The 17,426-nt window shown below is 55.9% G+C and overlaps 1 protein-coding gene across 2 annotated transcripts in view; it reads right to left on the reverse strand.

The window, feature by feature from the left end:
• The window catches only part of KCND3 (potassium voltage-gated channel subfamily D member 3), a 184,662-nt gene that overhangs the window by 158,769 nt on the left and 8,467 nt on the right, over positions 1-17,426 (reverse strand). The gene's annotated exons all lie outside the window — the stretch shown is intronic.

Consider the following 17,426-nt stretch of genomic DNA (forward strand, 5'->3'; position numbering starts at 1 on the left):
TCTGTGACTGTCGCCGTTTGGAGGGGCTGGCCTAGTGGGCTGCACAATGCAGACAAGAGCCATGTCATCCAGCTGACCTGGGGCCAGCCGCCAGACACGCGACACCATTCTAGACCGTCCATCCATCATCCCTCCATCTAGACTAACCTAAGAGAGCGCCCTGCCAGCCAGACCAAGAGAGCCACCCTGCCAACCCGCCGAAGCATGAGAAATAATAACTGTTTATAGCTTAAGCTGCTGGATTTCTGGGGTGGTTCGTTATGCATTAGAAGCTAAGTGACAGCGAGCCTCTCGAAGGAACTGATGCAGGACACTGTGGACATGACAGTGACGATCTGGGGTAGTGAATGGGGTGGCTGGGGAGCCAGAACGCCCAGGTTTGGAACGCTACTTTGTCATTGAGTGCCTTTGATGAGTCACTTCCCATCTCTGCGCCTCAGTTTCCTCATCTGTAAGGGCAGGCGAATGATAACTCCTGCGCGATAATTAGTAAGTGCAGACCACTTAGAGCAGTGCCTGACCCACTTGGCAGTGGCCCGAGGGTTTTCCTATCATTTCTATTAGAATAAATAGCCCCGCCAAGTCCCCAGTGGTCAGTGAGCTGTTCCGTGGAGTGGGGGCGGGGGCCCTGAAAAGACCTCCAGCTGCAGGGACGGCTGACCGGAGGCAGTGAACCACCCTCTCAGGAGGGACAGAGGTTAGACCTCAGGAAAGGCTTCCTGGCAGATGCTAAGAAGGTGACAGGGGGTGGGGGGAACCTTCCGGCCAGACGGCGGTCAGGGCCCAGAGGAGCCCAGACCAGCTGCACCGCCTCCCCCGCTGCTGCCCCCCTGCCAATACACACATGGGGCTTTTTCTCTTTGGAAGGGTTTTCTAGCTAAGCAAATCCTTGGCTCCTCTGAGATAGTCATACGGCCTCCTCCAGGCGGTCTCGGGGTTTGGAGGGAATTAGCCCTCTGCAGAAAGGGAGTGGAGGACTCATCCTTACCCCACTTCTGAATCCCACCCACCCGTCAGCACCTCCAGATTGCCTTCTGGTTATAACTCCATTGCATTGCAGCGGAAAAAGGGAAACAGGCAATTATGCAGTGGTAGGGCTGCCTGGGCTGCCATCCAGGCTGCGCAGGGAGAGGGGGGCGCTAGGGCTCCGTCTGCACCACAACAGTGGACTCCAGGGCTAGACTGTCTTCCTGGCTTGGCTCCCAGTGCCAGGCCAGAGCAGACCGCCACCCAGGGAAACCCACCTGGGCCCCAGGTGTGCAGAGGTGAAACCAAGGACAGGAGTTTCCCAACATGTGGGTTTCAGTACACAGGTGGGCAAGGTTGGATTACAGGGAAGTTGGATCTGTATGTACAGATCTCAGTCCCCTGCGAGGGTCTGGGCAGGGTCTGGGCAGCAGAGCCCCTGGTCAGTAACCTCCTGCCTCAAGCAGCCTGGCCAGCCCTGCAGGAGCAAGGTGGAAGCCATGGCCAGATGACTGCACTGGGAAGCACCGACCTGAACCTGGAGTGAGTAAGGACAGACAGAACCGGAGCTCCTCTTGTTGAAGTTCCACTTGTTACAAGGAGGTGGACACAAGTATAGGGTGGAGAGCAGAACCGATGCCTATTCTCACAAAGTTGGAAAAAGAAGAGGCCCTGGTCCCCTCCCCCACCTGGGAGGGACGGCCTCCCAGAGAGAGAGGGGTCCTGGGTGCTCGGGCACTGGACAGAGAGGGCCATCTCCTTCGCCTTCCTCCCGGTCGCCCACAGAGCGTGGTTCCACACTCCGCCGCGAGCATAAGGACGTGCCGCAGCAGCTCATCTGATTTATTTCTGTGTCAGGCGACCACCCCGGGGGCTTCCCACCCCCTCAGGAGCAGGCCCACACAGTCGGCACGGTATTGTGTTCGCAATGAAGAAAGGGAACTGGCAACTGGGCCTTCACCCGGGCCCTGGGCCCCGCCCTGGGGGCGTGTCCTCTCCACGCCCCACCCCACACAGGACTATAAATCCAAGGGAACCAGCAACTGTGGCTTCACCCCAGCCTTGGGCCCCGCCCCTGGGGGCGTGTCCTCCCCACGCCCCACCCCGCACGGGGCTATAGGTCCAAGGACCGTCACGTCTTCCTGGTTCAGGTTTCATTTTACGCAACGAACATGAAGGAAAAGATTTTTAACTTGGCTTTTTATAGTGACAATATACATACCTTGGTGCATACACACGCCCCCCCCCAATTAAAATAAAGTTTCCGGACAACATCTGTTTCATTAAATAATGCTGCCGTACTGCCGACAGGCACTAGCGTCTGCGGCAGAAGGGGTGTCACAGACAGACGCTGCTTAAAAGATGAGATTTTTTTCTTTATGTTTGATATATTTCATAATTTTTTAAAGTAAAAGATTGAACATCACTGGTATGAGTAGTCAATTCATAGAGACAAGATCCCTGCCGACTCTCTGGATTCTTCAGCCACAGAGGCGCTTTCAGGGTGATGTCTTGGGGACCGGGGACAAGGGGCTCCTCCTAGAACCAGGAGCCCCAGGCCTGGCCAGGGGCGCCGCTTCCAGTGTGGGAGGGGCGGTCACCCCTCTGCAAGCCCGCCTTCCAAAAACGAAGAGAGAGCAAGGATCTAGGTGCCCCAGGCTTCACCATGGCCCAGGGTGGCCCTGAGGATGGCCTCCTCCCCCACCCCTCCCTGCAGCAGGCCTGCACACACATGCACAAGCACATGTGCGCACCTGTGACACGCACGTGAGGACATCCCACACCAGGAGCACAGTGCCTCCTCTCTCTCCTGCAACGTCCCCTTTGTGCTGGAACACCCCGTTCCCAGCTTTGCCTGCCAGCCTGCTCACACGGTTCACACACCCGAGGAGTCCTGGCTCTTCTGTGCTCTCTCCGGGACTGACAGAGCTGATGTCCGCCTTGGCTCTGCCCCATCTGGACAGGAGTCATCCCAGAGCTACATACTCCACCCCAAATTTGGGCACATCCTTCCTCACTTCAGGCTGCGAAACGCGGAGACTTGCCCCTGACTCACTGCAAAGTCCCGCTGGATTTAAAGTTTTTTCCCTCAGGTCATGTGACCCACACAGGTGCGGGCACTTCTCTCACGGGGTGGGAGCTGAACCCACAGGCACAGAGGGGCAGCAGTGGGCCAGCACCTGACAGCTGGGCCCCTTCTGTGAGCCAGGCCCTGTGTGGGGAGCCAGGACCAGGGCCACAGGGCCTGACTGCGAGGAGCTGCCCACGCAAACAGGGGCTGTTCGCCCAGGTTGTCAGACGGCGGTGATGGGAAGCAGAGAGTTGCCTTGTGCCAGACTCCCTGACCTGTCCCACGTCCACGACAGCCCCGCCCTCACTGCCCCCACCCTGCTGGCCCCTCCGCAGACCTGTCTTCTCTGCGCATCAGAAAGGAAGCCCCTGGGAAACCCACACGCTCACCCCTCCTCAGTCCTCTGTGACCACTTAATGGTTGGTTTCATTCAAATAACTCCAGGTAATGAAAGCCAAGCCGCCCACACAGATGCCAATAGCGATATGCAGGTTCCCTTGAATTCCTGCGGGAAACTCAAGCAATAAAGTAACGGGAGTAGAGAAGGGAAGGGCCATTTACAGACCAACAGGGTAACAGGGGAAGAGAAAAGGTGGGGATGGGGCGAGGACTCACGGGGCCCAGCCCCCACCCACCTGTGCTTCCAGGGTCCCTTTAGGCCGTTCATCCCAAAGGGCTGGCGAGGAGCTGGTTCACCCAACAAGCCTGCACTCCCCGAAAGGGCTTGGATCTGTCTGCCAGGGCTGTGCCTGCGTCACCCTCATCTGTGCCAGCACAGATGTCCCAGGGTCTTCTGGCCCCTGAGTCTCCTAGTGACACCCTGACCACAATCATACTTGCCTTCCAGAGCCGTTTCCTAAGGGAACCTGCGGGTTCTCAAAGCCCTCATCCTTCTGGCTTACAGGACTATGGTATGGGTTCGATGCACAAGGGGGACACGGACATTTACCCTCTTCAAGGTGGAGTGCACCGCAGCCCACAGGCCCCACCGTCAGCCCCGAGTGTCAGGTGGACCTGCTGCCATCTGCTGGGGGGGCTGTTGAAGGGCGTCCAGCTCCCAAGGGACCCGCTTCCCAAATCTGGGATTCGTGCGGCTCACACAGCCACTGAGGGCCACAGGACCAACGTCCGATGCCATCTGGCCAGTCCCGAGGTGTCCGGGGAGCTGGAGTCCTGATCCCCTGCTCTCTCCAAACACAGGAGTGTGTGGTCAAGGGCTGCCAACCTTCATCTTGCCGCTGTGACTCACCATCAGGTACCCTGGAGCCCTCAGGACAGGCTCCAGGTAGGGCCCCCCAGGCCCCCCTGCAGACTTGCACTTCTCACGGCCACTTCGAATGAGGACCCTCTAACTTCTGCCTCTTTGTGGGCAAAGCACTGGATGTGGGGAGGTCTCCAGGGCCCTGCCCCCCAGAACTGGTTCTCTAGGCTAAGGGTAGCCCAGGCCACCAGGCTAATGATGGGCTTTCCTTTGGAGAGGGGGAGGGCTTACAGGGTGTGAAGCAGGCCAGGAGGTAAGAGAGGGCTCACTAAATCCAACCCCTCATCCTTCAGAAGAGGAAGTGACTGCCACCTGCCGAAAGTGGCCCACAACCCACACCTCCTGACTCCTAATCCAGTGGTATTCCCATCGTCCTCCAGGGCCCACCGCATGGGCGGAGGGATTGGGTCAGCCCAGGGAGGGAGGGAGGGAGGGAGGGAGGGAGCTGTGGCAGAAAGCACCTAGCTCGGCACCAGCCGAGAAGCTGACCTTACATGGGAACATGAGGAAAGTCAGACTTGGTGTGTGGAGTGAGAGGTGGGGGCGGGGTGGGGGTGGGCCCTGCCCAGACTCTGAGCATGCCATATGTTTTATTAATCAACACAGTGCCAACCCAGAGAGACGCTTCTGCTAGAGGGGGAGGGAGGGCAGAGGAGAGGGGCTTCAGGTGCAAAAGTCTTGAGGCAGGGGTGGGGGGGTGGGGGGGTACTTCTAGCAGCTTCTGAAGGCATAAAAGAAACGGGCCAGAGAGGGAGGAAGAGGAATATAGGGTGACATAGGGCACATTCCCCTTCTGCGTCTCAGGAGCAGAAATTGGGGGAAAGGCAAAATGAGTTCAACATTAAAATGGCACAAGACCCAGCGGAGTGGGAGGTGAGGGGTGGGACTCATGAGGAGAGACCCACACCTGCGACCCCCAGGGCTGACATTCCCCAAGGGTCTCCTCCCCTCCCTCATCTCCTGGACCTAAAGGCTGGCAGGTCATGGGGAAGGGCATTCAGCTGGTGCTCTGTCCCCACTCTGACGGGCTCCCCCACCAGACCTGCTTCCATCCTCCCCAAAAACCCAAGGGCCAGCCTCTGCTCTGCCGGGCTGAGCTCTGTCTCTCGGGTGGGCCAGGAGGGGGCCAGATGAAAGGCTGAGTTATTCCCAAAGGCCCACTGTGGGGTGGGTGGCCGGGTCAGCAGGTGTAGGACACGGGCAACAAAGCCACCAGGGATCAGACTTTCTCCAGAGAGGGAGGTGGAAGGAGATGCTAAACGGTTATTGTAAGAGATATTTATATGGGGTATTTACATACTATGCATATTTACTACTTTCCCTGTCCTTTAAAAAAAATTTTATGTAAACGCTACTACTGCACAAAAATTTCCCATCCCCTTTTTTGTTTTCCTTCCTTCCCCAGCATGTGCTGCGCCGGTGGCTGAACCACCTCCTGCCTGTGGCCTGGGCCCCCACTTGTCTCTGTTGGCCAAGGTCAGCCTGGGTCCCCGCTGGCCTTGTCTCCCGCTGCCCTGGTCTTTTCTTCGCCACCACCCTGTGTCTACTCTGCTCTCCTGACCTTTGCCAGCAGGCCCGAGTCTTCGGCCCTGGAACCTGAGGACACCGGGGTGCTGGGTCTTCCTGCCTCTGCCCAAGATGGAGGCCGGGGAAGGAGATTCCCCCCAGACGCCTGTCCGGTGGAGAACTGGGTGGTCAGTGACGGGTGAAGGGACGACGCTGGCTGGGCCCATGGGAGTCCAAACCCTAGCTTCTCCACTCACCAGTGGCAGGCCCTGAGCAGGCCTCGGTTCCTTAGCTACGACCACAGGTAACAGTTCTCTCTCTGTCCTGGGGGGTCTCAGGGCTCTCCTGAGAGGCGCACAAGAGGTAATGCGCATGAGTAATCTATTATAATTTATTATTAGCACAGTACCTGGAGCACCACAACAGCTCCACAACATTAATGGTCATCGTCATTGTTGTTGGGGGGGACAGCGCCCCCCTCTGTCACCCAGAGCCTGTTTCTACTCCCTCAGCCCTCAGTGGGGGACAGCATGCAGCTGCTTCTCCGCCTTCCGGGAAACAACCCTGAAGAGGTTCGAACATGGCTATTAAGTCATCATTTCCACCCTGGGGCCGGCCTCTCTCCGACTCCTAAGCAACTGTGGACGGTGCTTTACTTGGGGACAGACAGGAGTGGCTGTCCCTCTCCTGCTGCGACCCCTCCTCTCTCCCCCGGGTCAGGCTGATGGCCTCTCTCCCCCTTACCAGCTTTCTCTCTCTCTCTCTAGTTTATAACTTTTCCTTCAACCTTTCATTCTCATTTCATATATTCATTTATTTATTGCCTGCTGCTCCTCCTAGAATGCCAGCCCCAGAGAATATGTCTGCCCTGTTCACGACTACAGCCTCAGCCTCCTTCATGCTGCTTGGCACACAGAGACGCCCCTGTATTTGTTAAATAAATGATCAAATAAACAGATTCACATTTAACTTGTCTGCATGATCTCTTTCAAGGGCCAACTGAAAGGCCACCTCCTCCAAGAAGTCTTCCCTGATTCCTGCCTCCTCTACCTTCCCTTCATACTTTCCTGACCTTTACTCCTCCCTCATACCTTGTTGAACCCAGGAACATAGCTCTGTGTGCACAGGGCACCTCTGTTACTGGGCTGAGGCTCCTTACGAAGCAGCGAATTCCAAAGGTGTTGCAAAGGCTTGGTCTGAGTTCAGTAATGGAGCTACAGCAACAGCACAGGAGCACGGGCAAGTTCCTTACACTCTCGACGTCTCGGCCTTCCCACGTGTGCAATGGGAGCCAGCGCCCGCCTTCCGGGATTTAGCTCTCACTCCCTGTCTCTCTTTCCAGAGAGACACAGGCCAATTTGCACGGGCTGTGTCTTGCTCGCAGGGACAGCTCAACCCATGTTTGCTCAGTTGTTGCACCATCGCTGTCCCCATTGCTTCTCCAGGGCCTGAGATGACTCCCCCAAGAGCCGGCAGGCCAGAGGCAGCTCCCAGGGACGCTGGCAGTGCATCCGACATTTCTCTCTAAGGAGAAGGAGGGGGTGAGTGGGGCTAGCAGTGTCTGATGTGCCTGAAGGCTCACCCCCAGGGTCTGGACCTATAAGGCACAGGACAGCTGTGCCCAGAAAGGCTGTGCCACTCTGGGTCAGCAGCACCCTGGGCCAGGCACTGACCACAGCTAGTCTGTGACCACGTCAGCCGTGTCTCCTAGCCACGTGCCCATGGAAAGACCCTGTTCCTATTATTGTTTTTTCAACAAAGCCCATCAGTACATTTTGCCTGCCTGGGTCAGCGCTGTTTGTTTAATTTTCATTGCAGGAAACGAGAAAGAAAACCTCGTTTTACTCAGGAAACCAGCAGGAGCTTTAGCTACAACAGACACATGCTGCAGACAGGAACTTCCACAGGCCAGAAAGGGAGGCGGAGTGGAAGTGTCCGCAAAGCTGTTCACAGGTGGCACCAACATTCCCCGCGGGGGGACAGGAAGTGTTCCCCGAGGCCCCCTCTTCCTTCCCTTCACGTTGTCCTTGGCAAGCTCAGCTAGTTGCCCTGTTTCAGCTGACAATTTGGGAAACCGCCCCTTCAGTCCCTGTCGCCCTGCAAAGCTTCTTTCTACCTTTCCCCCTGCCTGCCAGCCGCCTCAAGGACAGGAGGATTGACTGCAAACGTGGCAGGTGCAAAGCCAAGTTCGTTGTCTCTTCCTTCCTCCTGACCTCCTGCCAAGCTGCTCTTCCTCGCCCGTCTGCCAACGCCGTACTTCCAATCAGCCCATCTTATACTTCCAGCGTTACTTCCGCTCCTCCTTCTCCTGGATGTCCTTCCACTCTAGTCCCTTCTCTCCTTTTTCGCCGTGACTGTCCTGGGACCCATGTCCTTTACCTCTTCCCTGGGTCAGTCTCCTGGCCTATGGCATTGCGCCCGAGGTCTTCTAGCCCGCTTCCAGAAGACGAGTGCAAATAGATCTCCTTAATCAGTGCATCGCCAAGATACCTCAAGTCGCTCCCTAATGCCTACCCAATAAATTCCCCAGCCCGGTATTTTAAGCCCTCCCTGTCTCTAGCACACCTTCCCTCCCCACTTATGTCTAGCCATTATCCTCATATCCCTAAACACTAGCAAACAGCATATTCGTTAAGCTCCCCAGACGCCATGCCCTTTCGCAATGTACTTACATTTCCCATTTCCACACATCAAAATCCTACCCACCGTCGTCGGTCTAGCTGAAATGTCACCTTTTCTGTGGAGCCAATCATTCATCCACGGGCAAATATTTACTAAGCACTCATTCTGCGCCGACACTTCCCGGTGGTTTCGGCACATGCCCCATTCCCTCCTATGTGCGGGTAAACATATTCAAATCCCTCCCTATATTGCGAACTTCTCGGGGAAAGGACCGAGGTCTCCTTTATTTCTAGCTCCCCAACAAATACTAGGTGCTGGCTAATCTCGGTTGATTTGAATCAACCGAGATTAGTACTGTCCGTGGTCCTGATATCGTTTCGTTTACTTTGATTCTCCTAGTTGTTGTTGTTTTTCCTGCTTAAGAATGTGTGACCAGGAAGAAGTAAAAACAAACTAATGACATTTCTCAGCAGCTATAAGCACGGAACGACGGTTAGCTGTCAGTTATCCCTGCAGCTGGAAAAACCATGCTGGAGAGAGAATCCACCAGCAGCGGAACATTATTATTTCCCCTCAATCAGACACGCGTAGTTTTTAAGGAGCCGACCGGCCCTTTGAACTCTGTTTGGCCGCTCAAGTTGTTGTTTGTGGTGACAGTCTGTCAACAGCCAGCCGGCTCAGGGGGCTGGAAGGGGAGGTGGGGACCGTTCAGGGGAGGATGCAGTCTTTATGAGACGGCTGCTCTTCCTGACCTCAGGGTGAGACTGGGCCATCGGAGCCCACAGGCGCCAGGCGGTGCCTGAGTAGCCCCAGTGTTTGGCTGCCCAGGCAGCAAGGGCCCAGCCCCCAGTGGCCCACGGCATCCAGAATTGGCTTTTGTTGAAGGAGGATGACGACGAAGTGCCACTGAGACAGAGTCGAGTTCTGGGATGGAGCCATCTTCTTGGCATCAGGGTGGTACCTCACTGGGCCCCCGGGAACCACCGGACGCACATCCCAGAAAATGAGATTTGCAATTTGGCATCAAAAGCCCAATAAGGCGGGGGGGGGGGGAGAGGCGTTCCCCTCGCCTCCCTTCTGGAGCAAACACACAGCTCGTGGTGACGCGGCAGCTGCATTAGTTGGGGAAAATTGATGCACATTTCATGTGTCAGGGAGCTGAATCCCGGAGAATGAAGCCAGCCTCCCAGAAAATGGTTTCTTTATATAGTTCCATCCATTTATTGTTTGATCGGACTTTCTGTATATTAAATTCAAGCTGTTCTTCTGCTCGTGGGTATTATGCTGCGTTGGCTCGGTGGGAAGTAATGGAGGTGATGAGGTTTTACAGCATCACCTTGCAAAGGAGGCGTCCCCGGCCTCATCCATCTCTCCATCAACTAGCTCGTGTGTGAGGTGGCACTTATATTAAAACGATTTTTCTGATTCAGTTTAATGACACTCATTTGACACCCGGAATATGATTACATGAGCAAAACGCAATCTCCCTCCATCCAGGCGTGGTCGGCAAAGGCTGAGTTACCCTCCCCTCCTCGCCCCCACCTTCCCACCCGCCCCTCATCTGCATGGAGCTGGGAGGAGGAAGGTGGGGGCTGGGGGAACGTGGCCTCAGAAAAGCATGCAGGACTTGACCCAGAGGCCACCGTCTCTGAGCCTTTTAGCCAAGAACTTTGGGCGCTCAAAGGCATTGTGGTAAGCTCTTCCTGCTTGTCACCAACAGGATCCCATCAGAGCCCTGGCCAGGTGGCTCAGGTGGTTGGAGTGTCATCCTGTACACCAAAAAGTTACAGGTTCAATCCCCGGTCAGGACACATGCAGGAGGAAACTGATCGATGTTTCTCTCTCTCTCAAATCAATAATTGCATCCTCAGGTGAGGATTAAAAAAGGTCCTATTAGGTGTGGGTCTAAGGTCACTGCTGTCCCCACCTTCCAAGAAAGATGCTGGGACCTGGGTTCCCACTTCCCACAAAAGAAAACCAGCAGATGATGAACACTTAACATATGAGTATAGAGGCAGCTTCTTGGAAGTGGTTGGGTGCGCCCAGGGCTGCCTGCCTGTGGACCGGGCGGGGAGGACTCAGGCTGGAAGTCTCTGCTCCACTTCCCTCCCCTCCCAGGAGGGGCTCGCAGCCTTGAGCCTTGCATGGCTGGGACAGGCGCGCCCTCTTGGGCGAGAGCAACACAAACATTGAGGAGAGGGAGGGCCGGGCTGCCTTCTATTTACACTATTTTCAGGCAGAATAATTGCCGCTCCTCAGGAAAAATCATGTTTGTGTTTAAAGAGGGAAATCCAAACAAAACCAAACAGAGCGTTGTGGGGGTGGGGGGGACTGAGATTGATTTGGAAGATTCCGGAAGAGAGCTGTGAAATGGGCACCGGCCCGGAAATCCCTTTCCAAAAATTGCGACAGTCTGAATGGCCGGGTGGGAAGACTCATCCGACGTGATGCCCTGGGGGGGAAGCACCCCAACGGCTCTCATCCCAGCTGAGCGAAGGAGCACAACTGGGTGCCTCTGCGGCCCGAGGCTCTCCCCCTGCCCTCTGTTCCCCCGCCACCTGCATCACGAGTGGCATCTCTGCTTCAGTTTCTGAGCCCAGACTGTCCCCCAGGGTGGTGAGCATGATGCCCAGGCCTCGGCAGGTGCTGCCTGGGTCGAAAGGAAACCTCGGCCAGGGCGCAGATGCCCCTGCTGGCGGCCAGCCCTGCTCTCAGACGCCCACACTCCACTGCAGGCTCCTGGGCTTGTGCGTCCATGCTGGGTCCCAGCTGCCTTGGGCCTGAGAGCCATCCTGCAGCACCCTGAGGCCTCTTCTTGTGACACGTGTTTCCTGGGAGTGGACAAGGTCTGCAGGACTGTGTCTTGCCAGCCAGTTTCTTGCTACGGGAGCTGGTAAAGCTTCCAGCTGGTTTAGGGGGAGCAGGACCAACAGGTACCACCGGCCGCCTCTACCTTCAAGTGCAGGCAGAAGCTCTCACTCCCCACATGGCCATGCCACCTAGCACCCTCGGTCCCAGCCACCATCATCTCTTGCTTAAATGACTGTAGTAGTAGCTTCTCTCCTGCAATATATTCACTACTCAGGACCTGGAGTGATCCTTTCAAAATATAAGTTGGGTTGACTCAAAACCTCCCAGTGCTTCCCAGCCTAAGAAGATTAGTAAAAGGCCAAGGGCAAAGTCCTTGCATTGACCTTGAGGGCTGTGCAAGAGCTGCTTCCTCCCGTTACTCCTGTTACCTGCCCGCCCCCTGCTCTTGGGGCTCCACCGTGAGAACCTGTTTGCTGTGCCAAGAATAGCACACCGAGGCCCCTCCAGCCCAGTGACCTTTGCATTCGCTGTTCGTTGCCCAAGTAACCCACATTCCTCAGGTCTCTGCTCAAATGTCACCTTATCTGAGAGCCCATCTTGACCCGATATAAAATAGCAACGCACCCTTGCTCCACGCCCTCCCACACTCAGCTTTCCCATTCATCGGTCATGCTTTATTCCTCTTGGTAGCATTGACTGCTGCCTCACAGGATGTGTTTATTTAACAGTGTGCTGTCTGGTGTCCACCACGAAAAGGTGGGCGCCACAAGATCAGGGACGATCTATTTTCTTTTTTTTTTTAAAGATTTTATTTAATTATTATTTATCTTTAGAGGGGAAGGAGAGAGGGAGAGAAACATCAATGTATGGTTGCCTTTTGTGCGTCCCCTGCTGGGAGTTGACCTGCAGGGAACTGGCCTGCAACCCAGGCATGTGCCCTGACTGGGAATCGAACCGCGATCCTCTGGTTCGCAGGCCCGCGCTCAATCCACTGAGCTACACCAGCCAGGGCTCGATCTATTTTCTTAGCTGCTGTATAACCAGCGCTTAGTAGCTCCTCAGTAAATGTCTGTTGAAAAACGAAATGGGAAAGGGCTTATCTATGTTTCCCTTTCTGTGGCTGCCTGGCCCCCAAGTCTGCAGCGGGAAGCATGGCCAACTAGCCTAAAAAGAGTGAAGAACAAGGGTTGAAGCTTCCCCTGCAGGAGGGCCCAACCCTGGCTAAGGCTGACATCAGAACTAGAGAGTGGTGGCGTGGCCTCCCCATCTCTGGCCTGCCCATAGACATCCTGTTAGCACTTTCATTGGTGCTCACGATGGCCAGGAGATGGCTAGCCAGTGGAAGGTTGATGCTGGGCAGGCTGGGGCACAAACTTATGTGGTGGAACAGATGCCTACTGAGGTCTCCCACACACCAGGCCCTGTGCTCGGCACAGAGCAGACAACGGTCTTTGCAACAGACATCTACCCTTGAGGAGCCCACACTCTGGGAGGAAAGACATAAACAGAGAGAGTGACAAGACAAACAGCCATGGCTCCATGGGAGCCGAGAGGAGGGGTACCTAGCTTGCGGAGCGTGGGGAAGGCCTCCTGGAGGGCTGAGTTTTGGGGATGGTGGGAGTCAGCCAGACAGGAAGCAGAGTGAGGGCCGTCCCTGGGGTGGCAGGAAGAGTGTGGGTAACGGCCTCTCTTCTGCCCCTTGGTCTACTGCTCGTCCAGCCCCCTCCTGCTTTGGTTCAAAGGAAGAGAACTGACCGCATTCAATTCCTTTTGTCTGCGCCTTACACTGGGCTGACCTGTGCATTCTCAAGGCCTACCACGCTGCCCAGCGCACAGCAGGCCCTCAGTAAACTTCGAGTGAATGGGTGACTCCTCGTTGGGATGCAGATCTGTGCCCTCTGTTAGGAATTGCAGAGAACTTGGCAAATGTCAGGCCGAGAAAGGACCTAGGGGTCATTCCTGCCCAGTGAGTGCACTAGGGTCAGACGCCCTGCGTGGGGACCCACCAGCGTCCAGGTGGGCACTGTTGACCAGTGTACCTGGGCCACGGCACGTGGGAGTTGGGATGAGAGTTGGTGGGACCCAGAGGCTGTGGCTGGGAGTGCAGTCAGGAATTCAGGGACTGAAGGGTTAACACGGAGCTCTCAGACTGGCTTCATGTCTGCACCCACCCTGCCCGCATGGCGGGGGGGGGGGACTGAAGGGTTAACACGGAGCTCTCAGACTGGCTTCATGTCTGCACCCACCCTGCCCGCATGGCGGGGGGGGGGGCGCTTGGCCCAGCACCCGCCCTGTGCTATGCCTGCACTGATCTCCGGCTCAGCCCCCACCTCTCCCAAAGCCGCAGGCAAGCCCCTTCCAGGGCTATGTTTTCAAGGGACATGCAAATCACCCGAAGGCTGCTTCATGCTTGGAAGAAGTAAAATTGATTCTCTTTTCGTTAAAGTGATGTTTGGACACTGTCAAAGCTCTCGTCACAGGGCACGGGGTGGCAGAGGCTGCCAGTCTTAATTACGTAACCAAGCCAACCAGGAGGCAGGGGGCTGTCTCACCGGGAGCCGTGTGGCCCCATGCCCTTCCCAAGCCCCGTTCCCCGTCCCTGGGATATCTAAGGGGACCTCCTCCCATCTGAGCCTGGAGCTAGGCCCAGAGCTGGCCCTCAGAGGCCCCTGGGGGATGTTCACTGATGAGGCTTTCCTCCAGAGAGCCCCCCTCTTCCCCGGCCCTGTCCCCAGAGCCTCACCTACCCAGGAGCCCAGGCCCCAGGCCAGTTGTGATACCAAGCAAAGTCAAACAAAGTTAAGAGGGAAAATCGGCTTCGAAAAAACCTATGACACATAATACATTCCCAAACTAATTCCCAAAATAAGACATGCTGGTCTTATTTAATATTGGGAGTTCTGCTTTATCCCTTCCCTCTGTTAACGGAGATAAATGAGGATTTGTTTTATTTATAGCATCAATTAGGAGAACAGAAATTAATCCTTTAATGGGGCATTGGGGAGCCGAACTGTCGGGGGGCGGAAAGGACACGTGGGCCGGGCCCAGGGTCCCCCCTGCCAGCTCCGGAGGCTGTGGGGGCGCCGCCCTCAAGCCCTGGTTAAGCTGTTCGTGTTCTGTGAACGTGCACTGTTAAATAAGTGGGGTAATCGGCTCCAGGAGGCCCCTCCCTGGGGGACACCTGAGTAACTCATCCCTGAGTCCTGCGGAAGCAGGGAGAGATGGCAACCAGAGCCAGGAAGAGCCAAGTCCGTCACTGGCCTTATGGGCCTCGGCCTGCCGGTCAGCCCCACTCTGCAAAGGGGCTGAAGACAGTCCCTCCTGACTGGAAAAGGGAGCTTGGGGAAGGATCAGGTGGGGAGGGCCTCTCAGCAGAAGAACTCGGTGTCTGCTGGGAGCTGTTGGAAACAGTGAGACAGAAGCCACAAGATGTGCAAAGAGTAAGAAAAAGACAGGCTCTTTGGAATGGTCCATGGGCCTACAACCAGCCAGTGAACGTGCGCAGGACAGAAACCAGCCAGGGCCGATAACGGTTTCCAGGGTCGAGTTGGTAAGACCTCCGACGCCGCAGAGCATCTCAGGGGATGGACCTGGCACCAGCCGAAGGCTCTCTCCTCTCTCCCGGGGTGGGGGGTGGGGCAGGGCTGGGGCAGAGCACAGGCCTGAGGTTCACCCCAGGGAGAGGCTAGAAGGCACTGAGAGCAGTCTCAGACCAAGCACATAGAAAAGGTGGCCCATTCACACCAACGTGTCCCTTCAAAAGCATTTTGCCAAGCACCTGCTATGTATAGCCGAACAGTGAGCCTGGTGACAGTCCCAAACGGCAAGTCAGGTCAAAGTCAAAGCAGCCAGCCCTGGATGACACCAGCCAGGGTAGAGGGGAAGGAAAAGCCTGCTTTCCCCGTACTTGTGAGGTTAAGGAAAACACCACTAAGGCTTCCTTCCCTGCCCACTAGTTTCTCCTCCTACACATGCCGATGCCTGGGAGAAGGAAGGGGTGAGCCCGCAGTCAGGGGGAGCATGCCCTGCCCTCAAGCCCCCTTCCCTGCCTCTTGCCCTTGCTCTCTGCACTGTCTTCCTGCTCTCCCTCAAGAAAATAAGTGCGAGGCCAATGTTGTTCATCCCTGACCATGGACTTGCGCCTGGACCTACAGGGTGAACGCTAAAGGAAGTCCATGGTCCGCCCAGCAACAGCAGGAGCCTGGACTTTCCTAAGAAAGCAGCCATTCATTGGAAGGCGGCATTTCCACGGGTCAGAAGGAAATGCTTCATTTATAAAATCCCAGTGGGCCTGGAGCAGGGCCGGATGTGTGGTACTCACAGCCCTGATGCTTTTTTGACTAGTGATGGGATAGGGTGGCCTGTCACCTCAGGGCGGACTGTGACACCCTGAGGCCATAAGAACAAAGGAATGACTCCGAAGGTCCAAGCGCATCTCTACCCCTTGTCAGCTCTGCGACCACAGAAATTTGCTTAGGCTCTTTGAGCCTCACCTTCTCCACCTTCACATAATTTTTTCCACCCTGCAGGGCTGTTGTGAAGACTCAGAGATGACACATGCCACGTGCTCAGCACACGCCGATGAGCAGTAGACACGTGCGCTGCTGTACCAACAGTGCAGTGACAGGCAGGTGGCCCCCGAGTCCCCAGGGCTGTCCTCCCAGACAACCCCACTTTAGCTCTGCTCTCTCCTGTGGCAGCTGGGGCGTGGCTCTGGTTTTGTGAATCCCGTCAAGGGGAAGTCGAGAGCACTGGACACATCAGCTGCGTGGCTGGGCAGGTCCCTGCCAGGGGCAAGGTCCCCTCAGGAAAGTGAAGGGGTGGCCAGGGTCAGCCTGGAAGAGGTGGCCGCGCACGCCTACCTCTTTTGACACTGCGGCATGAGCTCCTGGAGCTCTCTTACCCCTGGTGTCCATTGTACCCCAAAGCCCACGTCTGCTACCTGAGCCCAGAGGGACAAGACCAAGTGACCAGACCCTGTCCACTCTGGGTGGGAGCAGCTACTGGAAGCAGCGTATGTGTCCCAGTGGGAGGAGGGGCAGGATGACCTCCGTAGACAGAGGAGAGGTAAAGGCAGCGCCCCATCCGATGTGGCCTTCACTTCACAAATGGACAATGACACCCCCTGCTCCCCCCGCTACTTCCTTCCGTGTGGCAGAATGACAGATGTAATCATTTCTTTTGTTTGTTTGTTTTTGATCATCACCCAAGGATATGCTCTACTGATTTGAAAAAGAGAGAGAGAGAGAGAGAGCGCGACGTGAGAGAGAAACATTGATCAGTTGCCTCCTGTATGCACCCTGACCGGGGACCAACCCCGTAACCTAGGTATGTGCCCCGACCAGGAATCAAACCCATCACCTTTCTGGTGCACAGGCCGAGGCTTCAACGGACTGAACCACCTGGCCAGGGCCAGGGCCAGGTGTAACCATGTTCAAAGGTCCCGTCACCTGCTCAGTCATTCCCAACAAGCAAGCACACGCAGCACTATGGAGAAACGCATACCAGAGCCACAGGGTTTCAGCCAGCAGAAAAATCGAATCACCAGGATGCCACCAACCGCATTGTCAAAGACCAAACAAAAAGCTTCATGAATTCTCTATCAGCAATAAAATAACACTTCCAGGCCTAAGCAAATACAGACCCAGCATGTGAATTGCGAAAGGGGTTTGCATGAACTTCAATGACTTGCAACGGCTGAAGCAGAAACTCTAAGAAGTACACGTTTCCCTAAAGCTGCCTTCCTTGGTGCTAATCCTGTTAGGGGAAAATGGTAATCTCCTTCCTGAGCTCCTTTCTCTTGATGAAAACTTCCCCATCCCAGCCCCATAATTATTTTTCTGTGACCTCGGTTGGAGATGGGACCTCTGGGCCCGCCATTGCATAGGAGACAGTCACCTGTGACCTTGCTGAGTGCATCTGTCTCCCTCCCTTTGACACTAAGTACTGCTGCTTGTGTGTCCCAGCGGTGATCCGTTCAGACCACCGCCCTATCGCCCAGCGGGCCAGGTCATCCAATCAGAGTGCCAGGCTGAGAGCAGCACAGCTCCTCCTTCCACTGAGGGAGGAACTCAGTGGGTGCCCCGCTTTTCAGAAAACCCAAGTTCGGAGTCACTTACACAAAGTCTGCTCAGGGCTACTGGACCCCTGAGCATCCGGGGCAGCAGGAAGGAGAAGAAAGGCAAAATA

The sequence above is a fragment of the Sturnira hondurensis genome, unplaced genomic scaffold, assembly GCF_014824575.4.
Source record: "Sturnira hondurensis isolate 20B ecotype Veracruz unplaced genomic scaffold, ASM1482457v3 Scaffold0024822, whole genome shotgun sequence".
In the NCBI taxonomy this organism is placed as follows: Eukaryota; Metazoa; Chordata; class Mammalia; order Chiroptera; family Phyllostomidae; genus Sturnira; species Sturnira hondurensis.